The sequence below is a fragment of the Aedes albopictus genome, chromosome 3 (genome assembly GCF_035046485.1).
Source record: "Aedes albopictus strain Foshan chromosome 3, AalbF5, whole genome shotgun sequence".
Classification (NCBI taxonomy): Eukaryota; Metazoa; Arthropoda; class Insecta; order Diptera; family Culicidae; genus Aedes; species Aedes albopictus.
Window position 1 is genome coordinate 168,810,069 of NC_085138.1, and position 12,664 is coordinate 168,822,732.

Genomic DNA, 12,664 nt, shown 5'->3' on the forward strand with positions numbered 1-12,664 from the left:
TTCTGTATTATACGTAATTTTGTGAAGATTTTATAGTCTTTAATATTGAGTATCTCTATATATTTCTTTGCAATAATTTTGCTTTATTATTATGGGCAATTCAACATTAAAATATGCGTGGAAACTACTTTACATTCGGAATGGCTCCAGAAAAACAGCATTTTTTAAGATACTTGCTCCGAGTTTTTGAGTACTCAAAAATAGAACCTTGGTCAAATCCATAGTTTGAAAATTTTATATTCATCTAGAAGGCTGGGAAAATTCATAGCTTCAAAAGTTTTGCAAATCGGATGAAAAACGGCTGAGATATTAGCAGTTGAAAAATACCGTTCCCACTGTTTTGAGGCATGGCAGTTGGTGTAAGTGATTTATAGCATGGCAGTGGGAGTGTTAACGAGATTTTTAGCTCTAGGCTAGTTCATCTCGGGACCCACGCTTTACTTCCCTTCCGAAGGAAGAACTCACATTTTGTGAGTTTGTTGGGAGTGGGATTCGATCCCAGGTCCTCGGCGTGATAGTCAAATGTTCTAACCATCACACCAACCTTTCGAAAATAGATGATAGAAGTCGTTATTGCCTTTCCAACATTAAAGCAAGTTTGCCTTGTTAGTAATTCGATGGATGTTCTATTTTGCAGACATTTTTCGGCAATTCAAATCTTCGCCATGTTTCGATTCTTGTTGGATCATTCTGCCGGGCATCTTTTTCTTCAAAGAAGTGCATAAGTCAAAATATACTAGGGTATTCGTTCGCTTTTTAAGCATGTGGCTCCCATTTTCATCCTACGAAAAACAAAGGATTGAAGTGCTGTTTGTTTTGTCTCTTATTTTTGTATTTTTTGTTAGAAGTGAGCACCCATGAAAACAAAAAGAACGGAATCGGTGCCGTAATCGCTTGTTTTCGAATAGGATGAATATGGGAGCATGAGATTACTGATGGTACACATATTCTATGTATTACATATTTTTATTCAACTTTATTGAATTGATCATTAAAATCACAAATGCTTACTTCATACAGGAAACATGATACAAACATCCGTGATTTGATGATTTAAATCGATCATGTAATAAGACCCTGGTACCATTAGTAATCCTATGATTCAAAATTCATCATATTCGAATTACGTTGTTTTTGTTATCATACGTGCTAACTTCTGACAAAAAAAAAAGACAAAAATAGGAAACACAACAAACAGTGCTTCAATTCTGTTCCCAGTGAAACTGGGACCATCCCCTGCTCAACATTTGGAACAGTCTGCCTAGTATGCTTTGAAATTTTCCGCTTCAAACTATGTAGGTCAAGTTTTGTTTTTAAATGATTCCGAAGGCTCTTCATTTTTCGGAATTCTTGAATCTGCAATGATTTTAACTAACATTTTACTTTTATTTTCACTTTCAGGTAAGAAAATTTCTCGAAACACCATCAATTGTGGAACTAGTAAAGTCGTTGAAAAATGGTAAGACAGGTTTGTACATATAAGTGTTAAATTACTTTTCTCGAAAATGAAAAGCATCACTGCATAATAGATACAATCCTGTATTCAGCTCATAAACATATAGTTTTGGTGATGTTATTCAACCTTTAGCTGATTTAATCAGTAATAAATAAATATCAATTGAGTAAAAATAAAATTCAAACACTTTCGTGAGCCTATTTTTACCATTAGCTGCGTCTATTTCCAGAAGAGATGTTTTTGAATGTATAAATTAATCTGTGGGAAAACTGGGTATTGAACTCCTCCTGATTTATAGTCCCCCACTTTAGTACCTACACCACAGACAATTGTATACATATCATCGTGAACAAGAGCATTACTTGTTGTGTCTGAATAGTATAGTTAGTGCTCAACTTCCGAGCCGATCAGACGCGCTTTGCGTATCGTGCACATCGTCTGTGGAAGTCAGCCGTCGATTTCTATCGATTATTCGTTCGGTTTTCTGAAAAAGCGCCGTGAGTGAATCGATCGCCGAGTTTTGCCACGATTTTCGTTGGCATCGTGTTCCGATGGCCGCGAAAACCCGTCGCGAAAACACATTCCGTATCGATTACGGAAATGTGCCGAAAAAACCGTCCTCCGAAGAGGTCCACCAATTTGTCGGTGGCACGCTTGGCCTGAGGCGAGACGAAGTGTTGCGAATCCAATATAGTCGCAACCTCGGTACCGCCTTCGTCAAAACCGCTTGCCTCGAAGCAGCACAAAAGGTTGTCGAAGGAAACGACAACAAACACGAGCTCACAGTGGATGGGAAGCAATACAAACTACGCATAGTGATGGAGGACGGAGCGGTGGAAGTCAAACTCTTCAACCTCTCTGAGGACGTGTCGAACAGCAAAATCGCAAGATTCCTCATGTCGTATGGAGAGTTGCTCTCAATTCGAGAGGAAGTCTGGGACGAAAAGCACCTCTTCGCTGGTCTCCCGACGGGCGTCCGAGTCGTACGGATGATAGTTCGCAAAAACATTCCATCCTACGTGACAATAGACTCTGAAACCACGCTAGTGTCCTACTATGGGCAGCAGCAAAGTTGCCGTCATTGCGGGGAGTCCATCCACAACGGTGTCTCGTGTATACAGAATAAAAAGTTGATGGTACAAAAACTGGCAACAGGCAGCGCCTCGTACGCTGAGGCCGCCAAAAACCCACAACCCTCACGAGCAGCAGTCGAGACGAAACAACAGCGCACGAAGCTGGCTATCCCGAAGCCGGTACCTGCGAAAACGTCACCGTCAACGAACACGGCTTCATCGATCAGCACAACCATGCCCCCTCCAGCAAGAGTGATCCAAATTGATCTCGATCCTACCGAAAACACGACACAACAGCCCGACCAACAAGATACCGATACCGAACCGTGGACCAGAGTAACGCGCCGATCGGCAAAGACGTGTGATGGTAACGAAACCGACACCTCTACTTCCAGCCGATCCTCTCAAAAGCGCCCGCTCGGCAAAAAAATGCGTCATGACAACAACGAAACCTCTCACGTCTCAGACACCATCCCCTAGTCAACCTCTTCACCAGCTACAATTTTGCTACCATCAACATAAACACGATCACGAACAACAACAAAGTCAACGCGCTCAGATCATTCGTCCAAGCAATGCAGCTGGACATCGTTTTCATGCAAGAAGTAGAAAACGAGCAACTCACTCTCCCTGGCTTCAACGTCATCGCCAACGTTGACCATTCCAGAAGAGGCACGGCAATAGCACTGAAGGATCACATCCAATTTTCACATGTTGAGCGAAGCTTGGATGGCCGTCTAATTACAGCTCGGGTCAATAATACGACTCTTTGCTGTATCTACGCTCCGTCCGGAACCGCATTCCGCGCCCAGCGAGAACGTTTCTTCAACGATACAATTGCTTACTATCTCCGACACCGTACAGAGCATATTGTACTAGCAGGGGACTTTAACTGCGTTCTGCGACCATGTGACGCCACCGGCTACAATGCTAGTCCCGCTCTACAAGCAACTGTACAGCAGTTGCAGCTGCACGATGTGTGGCTAAAACTACGCTCTAGGGAAGCAGGGCACACATACGTAACGGCGACTTCTTCCTCTCGATTAGACCGTATCTATATCAGCGGCGGTTTGCGCGAGCAGCTGCGCACGGTAGAAACACACGTCTGCTCATTTAGCGATCATATGGCAGTTACCCTTCGAATGTGTCTACCTGATCTCGGTCGGCCTCAGGGCCGGGGGTTTTGGTCCCTTCGTCCTCACCTGCTCACCGAAGATAATATTGCAGAGCTCCAGCTACGCTGGCAATTTTGGACGCGGCAGCGACGACATTTCCGCAGCTGGATGGATTGGTGGTTGGAGTTTGCTAAAACAAAAATCACCAGCTTTTTCCGCTGGAAATCCAAACAAGCATATGATGAATACCGTTTTGCACATCAACATCTCTACAACCAGCTGAAGCGCGCATACGATGGGTACTATCAAAATCCGGGGATGCTGGCGACGATAAACCGGCTCAAGGGTGAGTTACTGGCACTGCAACGTCGTTTCACTCATACCTTCACTCGGATAAATGAGCCAATACTGGCGGGAGAGCCTCTCTCGATTTTTCAACTAGGCGACAGAAGAAGGAAGCGGACAACTATAGCACAAATCGACGATGACCAGGGTGGGGTAATTAACGACTCGCAAGCCATTCAACGTCAAATGTTCGGATATTTTTCCGAGCTGTACAGAGAGCAAAACGTAGAAGCCGAACTCCTCAACGAATTCCAGTGCAACCAGATCATCCCAGAAAACGACCCAACCAACGAAGCTTGTATGGAAGAAATCACCACTGCTGATATTTGGAGCGCAATTAAATCCAGTGCATCGAAGAAATCACCCGGCCCGGATGGCTTACCCAAAGAATTTTATCTTCGGGCATTTGACGTCATCCATCGTGAAATCAACCTCATTTTGAATGAAGCACTACAGTCAAATTTTCCTGCCAAGTTTGTCGAAGGTGTCATCGTGCTCGTTAAAAAGAAGGGAACTGGCGACACTGTTGCTTCATACAGACCCATTTCCCTTCTAAACTTCGACTATAAACTACTCTCCCGCATACTGAAAACACGCTTGGATAGTCTGATGAAATCGCACCACATACTAAGTGATGCCCAGAAGTGTTCAAATGGGCATAACAATATCTTTCAAGCCAGCCTGGCTCTGAAGGATAGAATCGCACAGTTGTCGGCGACGAAACAAGTGGGGAAACTCGTGAGCTACGACCTGGACCATGCGTTCGATCGGGTGAGACACTCATTCCTGTTCGGAAACATGCGGTCCCTCGGCATCCATCCCCAACTCGTGGACCTACTCTCAAGAATCTCGGCTCTCTCATCATCCCGCCTGCTGATAAACGGCTACCTAACAACAGCGTTCCCCATCCAACGATCCGTGAGGCAGGGGGACCCTATCTCCATGCACCTGTTTGTACTATATTTACATCCTCTCGTGGCCTCTCTTGAACGGGTATGTGGTACCGATCTGATCGTCGCGTATGCCGATGATATAAGTGTGATCACCACATCAGCGCAGAAAATCCATGCAATGCGGGACATATTCCATCGCTTCGGAAGAGTTTCGGGGGCTGTACTCAACCTTCGGAAGACAACATCCATTGATGTCGGCTTTATAAACAACGCTCCACTCAATATAGACTGGTTGCAAACCAACAACCAAATCAAGATTTTGGGAGTTGTGTTTGTAAATTCAATACGGCGAATGATTACCATTAATTGGGATGGAATAGTGGGAAAAATTGCACAACAAATTTGGCAAAATTCGCTGCGCACAATTACCTTGCATCAGAAGATTCTACTTGTCAACACCTTCGTTTCTTTCCGTGCACGCAGCCAAGACCACAGCAACCGTTGGAACATTCTTGTGGAGAGGACATCCTGCACGTGTGCCAATAATCCAGCTAGCAAGACCTAGGGATGAAGGGGGGCTGAAGCTCCAGTTAATAGCCTTGAAAGGGAAATCCTTGCTTATCAACCGTCATCTTCGAGAGATCGGTTCCATTCCATTTTATCATTCCGTAATCTCCCAAGTTCATCCCAATGTCCCCCCTGATGTTCCTTGCCTAAGAAATATCCTGCAGGCACGACAAAACCTGCCGCCTCAAATCTTACAAAATCCTTCCTCCGATCAAATCCATCGGTTTTATATCGAGCAAACCGACCAGCCACGGATCGTGCTGCGATACCCTGCGGTGAACTGGAAGCGAGTTTGGCTGAACATCGGAAGCAGAAAACTTACTTCGGAGCAGCGCAGTCAGTGGTACCTGCTAGTCAACGAGAAAGTGGAGCACAGACAGCTATGGTGTACAATTCGTCGAGTGAACAACGACCAGTGTGTTCACTGCAATACAGCGGTTGAAACCCTGAGACATAAGTTTCACGAGTGTCCTCGAGTGGCTGCGGCATGGGACCATTTGAGAAGCAAGCTGATGCGTATTGTGAATGGACGAAGACTCTCTTTTGAACAATTGATACACCCAGAGTTGTACAACACAAACAGAACACAAAGAACACTAATCATGAAACACTTTATCAATTACGTCACTTTTGTCAACAAGTGTGATAACAGAATAGACGTAGATGAACTAGAGTTTTACTTAAACGTTGAATTATAATTGATTGCATTGTAATTAATTTTTAAGAAAATCAGCTGAATAAACTATATTTTATAAAAAAAAAAAAAAAAAAAATAGTCAAGAACATAAATTGAACTAAGTCTGTATTTAAACTGAAGAAGCGATTTGGACTTCACGAAAACCATGCTTGGGCCAGCTGTCAAAATATATTTGAATAAAGGTTGAACAATAGGTAATTAATTCTGCATGTTGGTGTATGTTCTAAAACTGGTTACCCAGATGAATAATATTCTACTCAACTTGATATTCAGCCATCTATGCATTGCTGATTAAAGAGGTTAAACCATAGGTTGAACGAGCCATACTTCAGACCAATATTCAGCTGTCATTGTGTTCAGCCAATGACACCATTAACCAGCTATTGTTCAGCTAATACTCTCACTGTTCAGCATTCATTGTTACTTGGGTGGTTCGCGTTTTGGAACCGAACCAATAATTATTCTACATTTTGACCCTCCAGAGGTATAGAAATCATACACTTTTTTGGTACATAATTTGTTTTTTTTTTACAAAAGTTCTCATGTAGGGGAATTGGGGGTAATATGAACACCCTAAGCGTTTGTGGTCGTTTCCAGTAGAAATATGACAAAATCTTTATTTTTCGCCCCTTAATATCGTAGATGGCAGTATATTCAAAGAGCTCTTTAAGTTTAATAAAAAAATACAGTTTTCTTACATTATTTTCGATTACAAGACATGCAAGAAGACAGAGTTATGAAAAATAGTGTGGGTAAAATGAACATTCAATGGGGGTTAAATGAACATGTCTTCAAAAACAAGTTTAAATGTATAATTTTGATATATTCAAGTGTCGACCAACAAATTTAATACAAACTTTATATGCTACACTTTTAGAACTTTTGATATATAATTTGGAATGTGCTGGAATAATTATTTGTAAAAAATGTAGTAAAACAAGCAATTTTTCGAATAAAAATCTTATTTTATGAGCGCAAAATACTTTTTTTCTTAACTTTATGCACTAGTTGTGTCAAAATATGTGCTATAGATTCCAATATACCGAGTTTGCACAAAATTAAAAAAAATGGGTAAAGTTGGAACCAGCTGTTCATTTTACCCCCAAGTCATTCTGATTTTAAAGTTGTTCTAAAAATTGTATTGAAAGCGTAACCTAATTTATTTTTTCAACTGAATATTATCTTTTGGAAGTACATTATTGGAATATGGGATCACACATGTCATAATTTGCGAAAAATATACGAATTGACCTTAATTCAGATAAGCTCAATTTTACATCAGAGCATATTTTTTGTGCGGTTTTTGATATTTTCGTCATAATCAAGTGGTTTATTCAATTTTTAAGTTCAAGATCAGCAGACAATGGTTCGACAATGGTTTTTCATCAGGGCCATTGTCGATTTCTTCATTGATCCTCTCTTTGTATTAATACAGAATGTGTGTTAAGTTTTCCAAAGATTTTTTGTAACAATACTATGGACGACTGTATCTTGCTACAGAAACAATAAGAAATGTGATTTGTTTTGATCCAAGTTTTTGGCGAATGAGAGAGTCGACGGAGAAAAATCGATCAAGTCAGTTAAGCCCTAATGAAAAATCATTGTAGAATTGTCAATTAAAATAAAGATCTCAAATGATACATTTAGATTTTTAATGACTTCTTCTAATCCTTTGCAAAACCTAAACTAACAATAATTGACAATTCTCAGGTCATTTGTTGTCTTTATTTTTCATGTGTGTGATGTGATATGTCAAAATGACCTGTTGATTGTGAAGCACTTTGAGGTTAGGTTTCATGGTGTAACGAAAAAAAAAATATGATATTCAGGCAGTACTGTTACTTTTATGCAAAGGTTTACCGAAAAACCTTCTGAAATGGCCAAAATTTAGTGTAAGTGGTTCATGAACAGCCCCTAGGTGATTTAAAAAAAAACATTACAAATTTATTAAAGGTATCCAAAATAAAGTACTACAAATCTGAAAAATATTATTGAGGCTCCGAAAAAGAAGAAAAAGATGATTTTCTGTATAAAGTTTAAAAATTATTGAATTTTTCAAAATCATATACGCAATATGTAACCAAAAATCTCTGAAAATTTCACTATAATAATAAAAAAATCCAATATTTTTTTTGTGAATACTTATAGATTGGATTTCAAAGGAAATCACAGAAAGTTTTTGATGAATCCATAGAACCTTCATGAAGGAGCAGTGAAGAGAATTGTCAGACAAAAGAGGCTCGAAACAAGCAACAAAGAAGGTGCGACGATTAGTCCTTATCCATACTGGTGACAGATAATGACATGATCTCGAAATTTTTTGTTGCAGACAAAACGGATGCTGAATTTGTTGCGTACTTTTCAACTCGTGAATAATCAATTATTACTAACCCAAAGTCGAAACTGTTTGATAGTAGCGCTTCACCAGAGTTGCAGTGTTTACCGACTCGAAGTTACCGTTCGAAAATCGCAATGCAAGGCTTAAAAGTCTCTAAATTCGTGGTGTACGATGTTAATCCCATTATTTTCAAGTTGGGACAAACTTATGTCGCATGGGTTGTTTTGTCGCAACAAATACAGGTTGCGACATTGTCATTATTGTTGCGCGATGGTTGAATTTTGATTCACCGTGAAGGAGTGCCGTCAGAAGTGCTTGTTGAATTCAATTTTAATTTTTCAATTGGGTCAAAATTGATTAACAAATTATCTCTGAAGCCTAGAGTATTTATTTTAGAATTTTAGAAAATGCTTCAGGAGCAGCTTGCTCCACTTTATTACTTCTCTGTGACTCGACGTTCCCACTGCAACTTGACTTATCTTTTATCTTCAACTCTTGATGCGATGTTCTTTGAATACTTCCACAGTAATTTGCTTTCTTTGCCTAACATTCCATCAACTTGTATATCTATTTTGAGGCAAGGACAATGATACACTATGCCCCGGGAAGTCGAGAAAATTTCCCGACCAGAACTGAAATCGATCTCGTTTTCTCCGGATTGTCGATCAGAGAAGTCGTATCCACAAGACTAACTTGTGATCCCGCGTTTAAAACTACTCGATCAAAAGGAAGAAGTACACGTGTTTTTTTTTTAACTTTTTTCCAGAAATCTGACAAAATTTCACTTATTAATTTATAAACAAATATCAAGGCATACCACCAAAAGTTTATCTCAAAAGTTCGTTTTCAATTTGTTTAACAGTTTCTAGTAGAATTCTGTTGCAAAAAAAAAATACAGTTTTTTTAAATAGGGTACGTGCACTGGCCTAAAGGAAATTATTAAAAAAAAAACATCCATTCTATGGAAACTAACAATGTGTTGAATGAAAATTTACAATCTCTATTTTGTAGGACAAATTCAGAACTTAGCAAAATTATAGATTATGCATTAAAATGTGCACTGGTCAAAATAAAAGCACTGCGTCAATTTTGGCCATATTGCTTACTTTGATTTCTTTTTGGCAAATCACGTGTATTTTTATGGAAGTGGCCAAATTGAAAGCACCCTGGCCGCAATAGACATATTAGAGCCGTTTTTTTTTCAAAAGAAAGTTTTTTCTTCCTAAAGTTTTCTCACAAAATTATGGTTTTCTCAGCTGCAATCATCATATTAGGGTCCACTAATCAAAAAAATACATATATGCTCATGTATATCACCACATATCACCACAGACTGAATAATGCGCTATAGCCAAAACTGATGCTTTCTTTCGCCCTATAGATTTAAATCTCTACAAATTGTTCATCAGACAGAAAATCCGGTGGCAAAAATCATTCCAGATCTATGTATTCCACCACTATGGCAACCCTTTTGTAACACTTTTAATTTTTTTTTTATTTTGAAATTTTTTTTTTTTTATATTTTTTTTTCAAATAAGGCAGAGTTTATAAATAACGTAGCTATTTTTCCGATTTTTGACACTTTTTTGTACTTTTTGATCTCATTTTTCGTCATCTAAAATCGATTCAAACATGTTTTGGAAGTTGATCCTTTGTAACGCGCGATTTTGTAAATGTTGGTTTTTGATTTTTCTAATGTTTTCGCCAAAACATACTCTGATCGCACAAAAACAATTCGGTTAGAAAAGAAGTTGACTCAATATCTTCGCATTGAATTGAATCAATTGTTTCACTGCACCTTATTTAAATTTCAAGTGCTGCATTTTGCTGGTGCATAAAATACTGGATCAGGCTATTCTCTCTCCTGCCCTGAATAGCCACACTGACTGTTAGTTGCTGTTACCTTTTTCAAGGGATCTACACTGCAAGGCTGATTGTTTTTGCAATACCCCCGGGTGAGGTCGCACTATCGCAATCCGGATCAAGGCGTAGATCCCCACCGACCGACAACACGACGCGACGACCACAAGAATTGAATAATTCATATGGGTATGTACGCCGGTCACCCGATAGGGGACATTCTGCCAGAGGCCAGCACAGTTGACCAACCGCGGCGTAACATACGACGATGCAAGCCACTCATCCTAGTAATAGCTGTTCCTCCAGTTGAGAGGATTGTCACGGTCAGTCAGCCTGTAGGAGTGCAGTCGCATATCACCGTCGCCCATCTGGAGGATATTGTTCGTTTTCATCCATGTAAAAGGGGTGGGTTTGAAATCATTTCAGTTGGAGTAAGCGGAATATGCAATCAACATTAACGCGATGAAAAGCAGAGTTTTCCGCGCGGAAGTGTGTTTTGTTAGCACTTTTGTGACATCAGCGAAGGATGTCCTATGATAAACCGCGGAAAAGCTGTGGAACAATACTAGTTTCAAGCATTACAATAAGGAGACGGTTTACTTAGAGTATCAGTTTTGACCTAAAAACTTCTACCTACATGAAATCTTTACTGACATTCACATACTTACTGTGGAAATATGAGAGCTTTAACGTAGGCTGGTTATCTATTAAATTATGTAGGGGCCACTCACAAGCGCTTGATGCATTGTACAACCTCGACGATCAACTTCACAACTTTATGATTTTATTAATTCTTTTGGAACGGTCATGCGCGTAATTGTATCAAAAGTTGTTGAATAAACCATTTCATAACAACTTCATCATCGCCAGCATCAAGAATGTGTTATCGGACATGTCCAGCCCAATTTCCGGCCATCAGCCTCACTGACTGCATTCATATTTGAAAGTCAATTTTCATCAACTCACGTGGCATGGCTAACATCGCCTACTGATATGTACTCCTCCTAGCCGTGCCGTATCTTAAACTGATCAGTTATTTATAGGACTATATAGCTGAACAGGACAAGTTAATGGTAATGCAATATGCAACAGCCGTAATTGCCATCAGTCAGTAGGTAGTGGATTCCCCGTGTTGCCTCGCGGATCCGGCTAAACGAGGCGAATCTTCAACCAAAGGCGAAGTGGTGTGAATCATGGTTGTTATTACGTTGGAATGAAGTTATGATTTTCCCACCACATTGCAGTGCTTCACGGTTCGTCCTAGGTTCCACCAGCAAATAAAACATAAATTCTATACAAGTAGGTAAGCATCATTCCGTGTCGGCCAGCTGGGCCAAAATATTCATTTTCAGACACTGTAACTACACGTTTTAGCCAAAATTGGTCATCACGCTATTTCACACTGTTGCTTACTCACAGTTGCTGGTTCAACGGGAACCGTAAACCGAGAGCAAATTGATCAGCGAGGGAATGTTTATCAGCTTGATATTTCTTATGAGATAGTCATACACTTTTCAACTTTTCAGTAACGTTTTCATGACCTCTTAGTTATGCAGAGGTTTTGAGAACCGTCATAAAATCTAAAACATTTTATTATGAATTTAAGAAGCTCTTCTTCTTTATTGGATTAGAAAAACTCTTCTAGTTTATTAGACTCAAATGTCACTTGGACGGTGCAGGAAATGCCCTTCTTGACTTCCTTGGGCATAGAGTATCTTTGTTTCTGATATACGATATACACATGCAGAATCATCATTGGAAGAGAAAGTTCACAGTTAATATCTATGAAAGTGCTCTTAAGTAGATGTTTTGAAATTTTCTATGTTCTAAATTTTAAGTTTTACTACTTAAAAAACTGTGGCCGTTATAAATTTCATTCTATTTTTACGTAAAACTTTAAATGTATTGCGATGTATAATTGTTTTTTTTTTACGCTCAAGTGTGATTTATTTGTGTTATTTTTCATCACTCAAAGTACTGCAATATAGTTACAAAACTAAATATAGTTTGTTATTTTAAATTTGTCGCATTTTATGATTTTTGTGGAGCGGACCTGGTGTGGTGGTTAGAACACTTGACTATCATGCGGAGGACCTGGGATCGAATCTCACTTTCGACATACTCACAAAATGTGGGGTCTTCCTTCGGAAGGGAAGTACAACGTGGGTCCCGAGATGAACTAGCCTAGGGTTGAAAATCTCGTTAATACAGACAAAAAAAATATTATGATTTTAAAATATGTAATTGAGGAAGAGACTCGTAGAACTTTGTTGTTTGTTTTTAAAACGAAGAACTAAAATATACTGCAATGAACATTGTT

The 12,664-nt window shown here is 39.5% G+C and overlaps 1 protein-coding gene across 1 annotated transcript in view; it reads left to right on the forward strand.

Annotated features, from left to right (window-relative positions):
* Positions 1–1,440: 1,440 nt before the first annotated feature.
* The window catches only part of LOC109402816 (uncharacterized), a 113,337-nt gene continuing 102,113 nt past the window's right edge, over positions 1,441–12,664 (forward strand). Inside the window, exon 1 of the mRNA XM_062860634.1 lies at positions 1,441–1,459. The gene's annotated coding sequence lies outside the window, so the exon portion shown is untranslated. The remainder of the gene's footprint in view (positions 1,460–12,664) is intronic.